Source organism: Parasteatoda tepidariorum, chromosome 9 (assembly GCF_982258835.1).
Source record: "Parasteatoda tepidariorum strain Cologne lab strain chromosome 9, Ptep-v5.0, whole genome shotgun sequence".
NCBI lineage: Eukaryota > Metazoa > Arthropoda > Arachnida > Araneae > Theridiidae > Parasteatoda > Parasteatoda tepidariorum.
In genome coordinates, this window is record NC_141763.1 from 1,732,826 (window position 1) to 1,745,135 (window position 12,310).

The following is a 12,310-nucleotide window of genomic DNA, read 5'->3' on the forward strand; positions in this document are numbered from 1 at the left end:
TATTTTCTAAGTACTGAAAACTTCTGAGTCTTTTCAAAGTACCGAAAAAGGCAGAAATTTTCCAAGTACCGAAATCAACAGAATTTTTCTAAGTACCGAAATCGGCAGAATTTTTCTAAGTACCGAAAACTTCTGAATGTTTAATAAGTATCGAAATCGTAAGTATTTTTCTAAGTACCGAAAATGTCAGAAATTTTCTAAGTACTGCAAACTTCTGAGTCTTTTCAAAGTACCGAAAAAGGCAGAAATTTTCTAAGTACCGAAATCAAAAGAATTTTTCTAAGTACCGAAAACGTCAGAAATTTTCTAAGTACCGAAAACTTCCGAGTCTTTTCTAAGTACCGAAATCGACAGAATTTTTCTAAGTACCGAAATCAACAGAATTTTTCTAAGTACCGAAAACTTCTGAATGTTTAATAAGTATCGAAATCGTAAGTATTTTTCTAAGTACCGAAAATGTCAGAAATTTTCTAAGTACTGCAAACTTCTGAGTCTTTTCAAAGTACCGAAAAAGGCAGAAATTTTCTAAGTACCGAAATCAAAAGAATTTTTCTAAGTACCGAAAAAGGCAGAAATTTTGTAAGTACCGAAAACTTCCGAGTCTTTTCTAAGTACCGAAATCAACGGAATTTTTCTAAGTACCAAATTCAAAAGAATTTTTCTAAGTACCGAAAACGTCAGAAATTTTCTAAGTACCGAAAACGTCAGAAATTTTCTAAGTACTGAAAATTTCTGAGTCTTTTCAAAGTACCGAAAAAGTCAGAAATTTTCCAAGTACCGAAATCAACAGAAATTTTCTAAGTACCGAAAAGGTCAGAAATTTTCTAAGATCCGAAATCATCAGAATTTTTCTAAGTACCGAAAACGTCAGAAATTTTCTAAGTACCGAAAATGTCAGAAATTTTCTTAGTACCGAAATCGGCAGAATTTTTCTAATTACCGAAAACTTCCGAGTCTTTTCTAAGTACCGAAATCGACAGAATTTTTCTAAGTACCGAAATCAACAGAATTTTTCTAAGTACCGAAATCGGCAGAATTTTTCTAAGTACCGAAAATGTCAGAAATTTTCTAAGTACCGAAAACGTCAGATATTTTCTAAGTACTGAAAACTTCTGAGTCTTTTCAAAGTACCGAAAAAGGCAGAAATTTTCCAAGTACCGAAATCGACAGAATTTTTCTAAGTACCGAAAACGTCAGAAATTTTCTAAGTATCGAAAAGGTCAGAAATTTTCTAAGATCCGAAATCATCAGAATGTTTTTAAGTCCCGAAATCGTCAGAATTTTCTAAGTACCGATATCGTCAGAATTTTTCTAAGTACCGAAATCAAAAGAATTTTTCTAAGTACCGAAAACGTCAGAAATTTTCTAAGCACTGCAAACTTCCTAGTCTTTTCAAAGTACCGAAAAAGGCAGAATTTTTCAAAGTACCGAAATCGTCAGAATTTTCTAAGTACTGAAATCGGCAGAATTTTTCTAAGTACCGAAAACTTCTGAATGTTTAATAAGTATCGAAATCGTAAGAATTTTCCTAAGTACCGAAATTGACTGAATTTTTCTAAGTACCGTATTCGACAGAATTTTTCTAAGTACCGAAAACTTTTGAATGTTTTCTAAGTACCGAAAAAGGCAGAAATTTTCTAAGTACCGAAAACTTCTGAATGTTTTCTAAGTACCGAAATCGACAGAATTTTTCTAAGTACCGAAATCGTCAGAATTTTTCTAAGTACCGAAATCGTCAGATATTTTCTAAGTACCGAAAACTTCTGAGTCTTTTCAAAGTACCGAAAAAGGCAGAAATTTTCTAAGTACCGAAATCAAAAGAATTTTTCTAAGTACCGAAAACGTCAGAAATTTTCTAAGTACCGAAAACTTCCGAGTCTTTTCTAAGTACCGAAATCGACAGAATTTTTCTAAGTACCGAAATCAACAGAATTTTTCTAAGTACCGAAATCGGCAGAATTTTTCTAAGTACCGAAAACTTCTGAATGTTTAATAAGTATCGAAATCGTAAGTATTTTTCGAAGTACCGAAAATGTCAGAAATTTTCTAAGTACTGCAAACTTCTGAGTCTTTTCAAAGTACCGAAAAAGGCAGACATTTTCCAAGTACCAAAATCAACAGAATTTTTCTAAGTACCGAATTCGACAGAATTTTTCTAAGTAACGAAACCTTCTGAATGTTTTCAAAGTACCGAAAAAGGCAGAAATTTTGTAAGTACCGAAAACTTCCGAGTCTTTTCTAAGTACCGAAATCGACAGATTTTTTCTAAGTACCGAAATCAACAGAATTTTTCTAAGTACCGAAATCGGCAGAATTTTTCTAAAGTACCGAAAACGTCAGAATTTTTCTAAGTACCGAAAACGTCAGATATTTTCTAAGTACTGAAAACTTCTGAGTCTTTTCAAAGTACCGAAAAAGGCAGAAATTTTCCAAGTACCGAAATCAACAGAATTTTTCTAAGTACCGAATTCGACAGAATTTTTCTAAGTACCGAAAACTTTTGAATGTTTTCTAAGTACCGAATTCGACAGAATTTTTCTAAGTAACGAAAACTTCTGAATGTTTTCTAAGTACCGAAAAAGGCAGAAATTTTGTAAGTACCGAAAACTTCCGAGTCTTTTCTAAGTACCGATATCGACAGATTTTTTCTAAGTACCGAAATCAACAGAATTTTTCTTAGTACCGAAATCGGCAGAATTTTTCTAAGTACCGAAAATGTCAGAAATTTTCAAAGTACCGAAAACGTCAGATATTTTCTAAGTACTGAAAACTTCTGAGTCTTTTCAAAGTACCGAAAAAGGCAGAAATTTTCCAAGTACCGAAATCAACAGAAATTTTCTAAGTACCGAAAAGGTCAGAAATTTTCTAAGATCCGAAATCATCAGAATTTTTCTAAGTACCGAAAACGTCAGAAATTTTCTAAGTACCGAAAATGTCAGAAATTTTCTTAGTACCGAAACCGGCAGAATTTTTCTAAGTACCGAAAACTTCCGAGTCTTTTCTTAGTACCGAAATCGACAGAATTTTTCTAAGTACCGAAATCATCAGAATTTTTCTAAGTACCGAAATCGGCAGAATTTTTCTAAGTACCGAAAATGTCAGAAATTTTCTAAGTACCGAAAACGTCAGATATTTTCTAAGTACTGAAAACTTCTGAGTCTTTTCAAAGTACCGAAAAAGGCAGAAATTTTCCAAGTACCGAAATCAACAGAATTTTTCTAAGTACCGAAATCGGCAGAATTTTTCTAAGTACCGAAAACTTCTGAATGTTTAATAAGTATCGAAATCGTAAGTATTTTTCTAAGTACTGCAAACTTCTGAGTCTTTTCAAAGTACCGAAAAAGGCAGACATTTTCCAAGTACCGAAATCAACAGAATTTTTCTAAGTACCGAATTCGACAGAATTTTTCTAAGTAACGAAAACTTCTGAATGTTTTCTAAGTACCGAAAAAGGCAGAAATTTTGTAAGTACCGAAATCTTCCGAGTCTTTTCTAAGTACCGAAATTGACTGAATTTTTCTAAGTACCGTATTCGACAGAATTTTTCTTAGTACCGAAAACTTTTGAATGTTTTCTAAGTACCGAAAAAGGCAGAAATTTTCTAAGTACCGAAAACTTCTGAATGTTTTCTAAGTACCGAAATCGACAGAATTTTTCTAAGTACCGAAATCGTCAGAATTTTTCTAAGTACCGAAATCGTCAGATATTTTCTAAGTACCGAAAACTTCTGAGTCTTTTCAAAGTACCGAAAAAGGCAGAAATTTTCTAAGTACCGAAATCAAAAGAATTTTTCTAAGTACCGAAAACGTCAGAAATTTTCTAAGCACCGAAAACTTCCGAGTCTTTTCTAAGTACCGAAATCGACAGAATTTTTCTAAGTACCGAAATCAACAGAATTTTTCTAAGTACCGAAATCGGCAGAATTTTTCTAAGTACCGAAAACTTCTGAATGTTTAATAAGTATCGAAATCGTAAGTATTTTTCGAAGTACCGAAAATGTCAGAAATTTTCTAAGTACTGCAAACTTCTGAGTCTTTTCAAAGTACCGAAAAAGGCAGACATTTTCCAAGTTCCAAAATCAACAGAATTTTTCTAAGTACCGAATTCGACAGAATTTTTCTAAGTAACGAAAACTTCTGAATGTTTTCAAAGTACCGAAAAAGGCAGAAATTTTGTAAGTACCGAAAACTTCCGAGTCTTTTCTAAGTACCGAAATCGACAGATTTTTTCTAAGTACCGAAATCAACAGAATTTTTCTAAGTACCGAAATCGGCAGAATTTTTCTAAAGTACCGAAAACGTCAGAATTTTTCTAAGTACCGAAAACGTCAGATATTTTCTAAGTACTGAAAACTTCTGAGTCTTTTCAAAGTACCGAAAAAGGCAGAAATTTTCCAAGTACCGAAATCAACAGAATTTTTCTAAGTACCGAATTCGACAGAATTTTTCTAAGTACCGAAAACTTTTGAATGTTTTCTAAGTACCGAATTCGACAGAATTTTTCTAAGTAACGAAAACTTCTGAATGTTTTCTAAGTACCGAAAAAGGCAGAAATTTTGTAAGTACCGAAAACTTCCGAGTCTTTTCTAAGTACCGATATCGATAGATTTTTTCTAAGTACCGAAATCAACAGAATTTTTCTTAGTACCGAAATCGGCAGAATTTTTCTAAGTACCGAAAATGTCAGAAATTTTCAAAGTACCGAAAACGTCAGATATTTTCTAAGTACTGAAAACTTCTGAGTCTTTTCAAAGTACCGAAAAAGGCAGAAATTTTCCAAGTACCGAAATCAACAGAAATTTTCTAAGTACCGAAAAGGTCAGAAATTTTCTAAGATCCGAAATCATCAGAATTTTTCTAAGTACCGAAAACGTCAGAAATTTTCTAAGTACCGAAAATGTCAGAAATTTTCTTAGTACCGAAACCGGCAGAATTTTTCTAAGTACCGAAAACTTCCGAGTCTTTTCTAAGTACCGAAATCGGCAGAATTTTTCTAAGTACCGAAAATGTCAGAAATTTTCTAAGTACCGAAAACGTCAGATATTTTCTAAGTACTGAAAACTTCTGAGTCTTTTCAAAGTACCGAAAAAGGCAGAAATTTTCCAAGTACCGAAATCAACAGAATTTTTCTAAGTACCGAAATCGGCAGAATTTTTCTAAGTACCGAAAACTTCTGAATGTTTAATAAGTATCGAAATCGTAAGTATTTTTCTAAGTACCGAAAATGTCAGAAATTTTCTAAGTACTGCAAACTTCTGAGTCTTTTCAAAGTACCGAAAAAGGCAGACATTTTCCAAGTACCGAAATCAACAGAATTTTTCTAAGTACCGAATTCGACAGAATTTTTCTAAGTAACGAAAACTTCTGAATGTTTTCTAAGTACCGAAAAAGGCAGAAATTTTGTAAGTACCGAAATCTTCCGAGTCTTTTCTAAGTACCGAAATCGACAGATTTTTTCTAAGTACCGAAATCATCAGAATTTTTCAAAGTACCGAAAACGTCAGAAATTTTCTAAGTACCGAAAACTTCTGAGTCTTTTCAAAGTACCGAAATCAACGGAATTTTTCTAAGTACCAAATTCAACAGAATTTTTCTAAGTACCGAAATAAACAGAATTTTTCTAAGTACCGAAATCGGCAGAATTTTTCGAAGTACCGAAAACGTCAGAAATTTTCTAAGTACCGAAAACGTCAGAAATTTTCTAAGTACTGAAAACTTCTGAGTCATTTCAAAGTACCGAAAAAATTTTCCAAGTACCGAAATCAACAGAAATTTTCTAAGTACCGAAAAGGTCAGAAATTTTCTAAGATCCGAAATCATCAGAATTTTTCTAAGTACCGAAAACGTCAGAAATTTTCTAAGTACCGAAAATGTCAGAAATTTTCTAAGTACCGAAAACGTCAGAAATTTTCTAAGTACTGCAAACTTCCTAGTCTTTTCAAAGTACCGAAAAAGGCAGAATTTTTCAAAGTACCGAAATCGTCAGAATTTTCTAAGTACTGAAATCGGCAGAATTTTTCTAAGTACCGAAAACTTCTGAATGTTTAATAAGTATCGAAATCGTAAGAATTTTCCTAAGTACCGAAATTGACTGAATTTTTCTAAGTACCGTATTCGACAGAATTTTTCTAAGTACCGAAAACTTTTGAATGTTTTCTAAGTACCGAAAAAGGCAGAAATTTTCTAAGTACCGAAAACTTCTGAATGTTTTCTAAGTACCGAAATCGACAGAATTTTTCTAAGTACCGAAATCGTCAGAATTTTTCTAAGTACCGAAATCGTCAGATATTTTCTAAGTACCGAAAACTTCTGAGTCTTTTCAAAGTACCGAAAAAGGCAGAAATTTTCTAAGTACTGCAAACTTCTGAGTCTTTTCAAAGTACCGAAAAAGGCAGACATTTTCCAAGTACCAAAATCAACAGAATTTTTCTAAGTACCGAATTCGACAGAATTTTTCTAAGTAACGAAAACTTCTGAATGTTTTCAAAGTACCGAAAAAGGCAGAAATTTTGTAAGTACCGAAAACTTCCGAGTCTTTTCTAAGTACCGAAATCGACAGATTTTTTCTAAGTACCGAAATCAACAGAATTTTTCTAAGTACCGAAATCGGCAGAATTTTTCTAAAGTACCGAAAACGTCAGAATTTTTCTAAGTACCGAAAACGTCAGATATTTTCTAAGTACTGAAAACTTCTGAGTCTTTTCAAAGTACCGAAAAAGGCAGAAATTTTCCAAGTACCGAAATCAACAGAATTTTTCTAAGTACCGAATTCGACAGAATTTTTCTAAGTACCGAAAACTTTTGAATGTTTTCTAAGTACCGAAATCGACAGAATTTTTCTAAGTAACGAAAACTTCTGAATGTTTTCTAAGTACCGAAAAAGGCAGAAATTTTGTAAGTACCGAAAACTTCCGAGTCTTTTCTAAGTACCGATATCGACAGATTTTTTCTAAGTACCGAAAACAACAGAATTTTTCTTAGTACCGAAATCGGCAGAATTTTTCTAAGTACCGAAAATGTCAGAAATTTTCAAAGTACCGAAATCAACAGAAATTTTCTAAGTACCGAAAAGGTCAGAAATTTTCTAAGATCCGAAATCATCAGAATTTTTCTAAGTACCGAAAACGTCAGAAATTTTCTAAGTACCGAAAATGTCAGAAATTTTCTTAGTACCGAAACCGGCAGAATTTTTCTAAGTACCGAAAACTTCCGAGTCTTTTCTAAGTACCGAAATCGACAGAATTTTTCTAAGTACCGAAATCATCAGAATTTTTCTAAGTACCGAAATCGGCAGAATTTTTCTAAGTACCGAAAATGTCAGAAATTTTCTAAGTACCGAAAACGTCAGATATTTTCTAAGTACTGAAAACTTCTGAGTCTTTTCAAAGTACCGAAAAAGGCAGAAATTTTCCAAGTACCGAAATCAACAGAATTTTTCTAAGTACCGAAATCGGCAGAATTTTTCTAAGTACCGAAAACTTCTGAATGTTTAATAAGTATCGAAATCGTAAGTATTTTTCTAAGTACCGAAAATGTCAGAAATTTTCTAAGTACTGCAAACTTCTGAGTCTTTTCAAAGTACCGAAAAAGGCAGAAATTTTCCAAGTACCGAAATCAACAGAATTTTTCTAAGTACCGAATTCGACAGAATTTTTCTAAGTAACGAAAACTTCTGAATGTTTTCTAAGTACCGAAAACGTCAGAAATTTTCTAAGTACCGAAAACTTCTGAGTCTTTTCAAAGTACCGAAATCAACGGAATTTTTCTAAGTACCAAATTCAACAGAATTTTTCTAAGTACCGAAATAAACAGAATTTTTCTAAGTACCGAAATCGGCAGAATTTTTCGAAGTACCGAAAACGTCAGAAATTTTCTAAGTACCGAAAACGTCAGAAATTTTCTAAGTACTGAAAACTTCTGAGTCTTTTCAAAGTACCGAAAAAGGCAGAAATTTTCCAAGTACCGAAATCAACAGAAATTTTCTAAGTACCGAAAAGGTCAGAAATTTTCTAAGATCCGAAATCATCAGAATTTTTCTAAGTACCGAAAACGTCAGAAATTTTCTAAGTACCGAAAATGTCAGAAATTTTCTAAGTACCGAAAACGTCAGATATTTTCTAAGTACTGAAAACTTCTGAGTCTTTTCAAAGTACCGAAAAAGGCAGAATTTTTCAAAGTACCGAAATCGTCAGAATTTTCTAAGTACCGAAATCGGCAGAATTTTTCTAAGTACCGAAAACTTCTGAATGTTTAATAAGTATCGAAATCGTAAGAATTTTCCAAAGTACCGAAATTGACTGAATTTTTCTAAGTTCCGAAATCAACAGAATTTTTCAAAGTACCGAAATCGGCAGAATTTTTCTAAGTACCGAAAACGTCAGAATTTTTCTAAGTACCGAAAACGTCAGAAATTTTCTAAGTACTGAAAACTTCTGAGTCTTTTCAAAGTACCGAAAAAGGCAGAAATTTTCCAAGTACCGAAATCGACAGAATTTTTCTAAGTACCGAAATCGTCAGAATTTTTCTAAGTACCGAAATCGTCAGATATTTTCTAAGTACCGAAAACTTCTGAGTCTTTTCAAAGTACCGAAAAAGGCAGAAATTTTCTAAGTACCGAAATCAAAAGAATTTTTCTAAGTACCGAAAACGTCAGAAATTTTCTAAGTACCGAAAACTTCCGAGTCTTTTCTAAGTACCGAAATCGACAGAATTTTTCTAAGTACCGAAATCAACAGAATTTTTCTAAGTACCGAAATCGGCAGAATTTTTCTAAGTACCGAAAACTTCTGAATGTTTAATAAGTATCGAAATCGTAAGTATTTTTCGAAGTACCGAAAATGTCAGAAATTTTCTAAGTACTGCAAACTTCTGAGTCTTTTCAAAGTACCGAAAAAGGCAGACATTTTCCAAGTTCCAAAATCAACAGAATTTTTCTAAGTACCGAATTCGACAGAATTTTTCTAAGTAACGAAAACTTCTGAATGTTTTCAAAGTACCGAAAAAGGCAGAAATTTTGTAAGTACCGAAAACTTCCGAGTCTTTTCTAAGTACCGAAATCGACAGATTTTTTCTAAGTACCGAAATCAACAGAATTTTTCTAAGTACCGAAATCGGCAGAATTTTTCTAAAGTACCGAAAACGTCAGAATTTTTCTAAGTACCGAAAACGTCAGATATTTTCTAAGTACTGAAAACTTCTGAGTCTTTTCAAAGTACCGAAAAAGGCAGAAATTTTCCAAGTACCGAAATCAACAGAATTTTTCTAAGTACCGAATTCGACAGAATTTTTCTAAGTACAGAAAACTTTTGAATGTTTTCTAAGTACCGAATTCGACAGAATTTTTCTAAGTAACGAAAACTTCTGAATGTTTTCTAAGTACCGAAAAAGGCAGAAATTTTGTAAGTACCGAAAACTTCCGAGTCTTTTCTAAGTACCGATATCGATAGATTTTTTCTAAGTACCGAAATCAACAGAATTTTTCTTAGTACCGAAATCGGCAGAATTTTTCTAAGTACCGAAAATGTCAGAAATTTTCAAAGTACCGAAAACGTCAGATATTTTCTAAGTACTGAAAACTTCTGAGTCTTTTCAAAGTACCGAAAAAGGCAGAAATTTTCCAAGTACCGAAATCAACAGAATTTTTCTAAGTACCGAAATCGGCAGAATTTTTCTAAGTACCGAAAACTTCTGAATGTTTAATAAGTATCAAAATCGTAAGTATTTTTCTAAGTACCGAAAATGTCAGAAATTTTCTAAGTACTGCAAACTTCTGAGTCTTTTCAAAGTACCGAAAAAGGCAGAAATTTTCCAAGTACCGAAATCAACAGAATTTTTCTAAGTACCGAATTCGACAGAATTTTTCTAAGTAACGAAAACTTCTGAATGTTTTCTAAGTACCGAAAACGTCAGAAATTTTCTAAGTACCGAAAACTTCTGAGTCTTTTCAAAGTACCGAAATCAACGGAATTTTTCTAAGTACCAAATTCAACAGAATTTTTCTAAGTACCGAAATAAACAGAATTTTTCTAAGTACCGAAATCGGCAGAATTTTTCGAAGTACCGAAAACGTCAGAAATTTTCTAAGTACCGAAAACGTCAGAAATTTTCTAAGTACTGAAAACTTCTGAGTCTTTTCAAAGTACCGAAAAAGGCAGAATTTTTCAAAGTACCGAAATCGTCAGAATTTTCTAAGTACCGAAATCGGCAGAATTTTTCTAAGTACCGAAAACTTCTGAATGTTTAATAAGTATCGAAATCGTAAGAATTTTCCAAAGTACCGAAATTGACTGAATTTTTCTAAGTTCCGAAATCAACAGAATTTTTCAAAGTACCGAAATCGGCAGAATTTTTCTAAGTACCGAAAACGTCAGAATTTTTCTAAGTACCGAAAACGTCAGAAATTTTCTAAGTACTGAAAACTTCTGAGTCTTTTCAAAGTACCGAAAAAGGCAGAAATTTTCCAAGTACCGAAATCAACAGAATTTTTCTAAGTACCGAATTCGACAGAATTTTTCTAAGAACCGAAAACTTTTGAATGTTTTCTAAGTACCGAAAAAGGCAGAAATTTTCTAAGTACCGAAATCGGCAGAATTTTTCTAAGTACCGAAAACTTCCGAGTCTTTTCTAAGTACCGAAATCGACAGAATTTTTCTAAGTACCGAAATCAACAGAATTTTTCTAAGTACCGAAATCGGCAGAATTTTTCTAAGTACCGAAAATGTCAGAAATTTTCTAAGTACCGAAAACGTCAGATATTTTCTAAGTACTGAAAACTTCTGAGTCTTTTCAAAGTACCGAAAGAGGCAGAAATTTTCCAAGTACCGAAATCGACAGAATTTTTCTAAGTACCGAAAACGTCAAAAATTTTCTAAGTATCGAAAAGGTCAGAAATTTTCTAAGATCCGAAATCATCAGAATGTTTTTAAGTACCGAAATCGTCAGAATTTTCTAAGTACCGATATCGTCAGAATTTTTCTAAGTACCGAAAACGTCAGAAATTTTCTAAGTACTGCAAACTTCCTAGTCTTTTCAAAGTACCGAAAAAGGCAGAATTTTTCAAAGTACCGAAATCGTCAGAATTTTCTAAGTACCGAAATCGGCAGAATTTTTCTAAGTACCGAAAACTTCTGAATGTTTAATAAGTATCGAAATCGTAAGAATTTTCCTAAGTACCGAAATTGACTGAATTTTTCTAAGTACCGAAATCAACAGAATTTTTCTAAGTTCCGAATTCGACAGAATTTTTCTAAGTACCGAAAACTTTTGAATGTTTTCTAAGTACCGAAAAAGGCAGAAATTTTCTAAGTACCGAAAACTTCTGAATGTTTTCTATGTACCGAAATCGACAGAATTTTTCTAAGTACCGAAATCGTCAGAATTTTTCTAAGTACCGAAATCGTCAGAAATTTTCTAAGTACCGAAAACTTCTGGGTCTTTTCAAAGTACCGAAAAAGGCAGAAATTTTCTAAGTACCGAAATCAAAAGAATTTTTCTAAGTACAGAAAACGTCAGAAATTTTCTAAGTACCGAAAACTTCCGAGTCTTTTCTAAGTACCGAATTCGACAGAATTTTTCTAAGTACCGAAATCAACAGAATTTTTCTAAGTACCGAAATCGGCAGAATTTTGCTTAGTACCGAAAACTTCTGAATGTTTAATAAGTATCGAAATCGTAAGTATTTTTCTAAGTACCGAAAAAGGCAGAAATTTTCCAAGTACCGAAATCAACAGAATTTTTCTAAGTACCGAATTCGACAGAATTTTTCTAAGTAACGAAAACTTCTGAATGTTTTCTAAGTACCGAAAAAGGCAGAAATTTTGTAAGTACCGAAAACTTCCGAGTCTTTTCTAAGTACCGAAATCGACAAATTTTTTCTAAGTACCGAAATCAACAGAATTTTTCTAAGTACCGAAATCGGCAGAATTTTTCTAAGTACCGAAAATGTCAGAAATTTTCTAAGTACCGAAAACGTCAGATATTTTCTAAGTACTGAAAACTTCTGAGTCTTTTCAGAGTACCGAAAAAGGCAGAAATTTTCCAAGTACCGAAATCGACAGAATTTTTCTAAGTACCGAAAACGTCAGAAATTTTCTAAGTATCGAAAAGGTCAGAAATTTTCTAAGATCCGAAATCATCAGAATGTTTCTAAGTACCGAAATCGTCAGAATTTTCTAAGTACCGATATCGTCAGAATTTTTCTAAGTACCGAAATCAAAAGAATTTTTCTAAGTACCGAAAACGTCAGAAATTTTCTAAGTACTGCAAACTTCCTAGTCATTTCAAAGTACCGAAAAAGGCAGAATTTTTCAAAG